This window comes from Arachis ipaensis, chromosome B02 (assembly GCF_000816755.2).
Source record: "Arachis ipaensis cultivar K30076 chromosome B02, Araip1.1, whole genome shotgun sequence".
Taxonomy (NCBI): domain Eukaryota; kingdom Viridiplantae; phylum Streptophyta; class Magnoliopsida; order Fabales; family Fabaceae; genus Arachis; species Arachis ipaensis.
This window is the reverse complement of record NC_029786.2, coordinates 95945545-95945872: the sequence shown is the minus strand read 5'-3', so window position 1 is coordinate 95945872 and position 328 is coordinate 95945545.

The following is a 328-nucleotide window of genomic DNA, read 5'->3' as shown; positions in this document are numbered from 1 at the left end:
TCTGTAAAAAAATAATTTTTTTTATAATAGTCTTTGATATTTTATATAAACTCAGATAATATACAAAAAGACTGTTAAACACCGATTTAATGAGCTATGATCAAATGTTAACATTCATCATATAAGGACTATCAAACTCCTTAACAAAATAATGGTAACGTAGTAAATTTCTATTTTAAAATGATAACGCAAAAGGAAAAATTATATGTGTCTATATGCGTGTGTTTGTAGCCAATTAAGTCATATTTTAAAAATTAATTTAGGTTGGTCGATTATCTATTCTATCTATTTTATTATATAAAAATTAAATTTTTGCATTTAATTATGG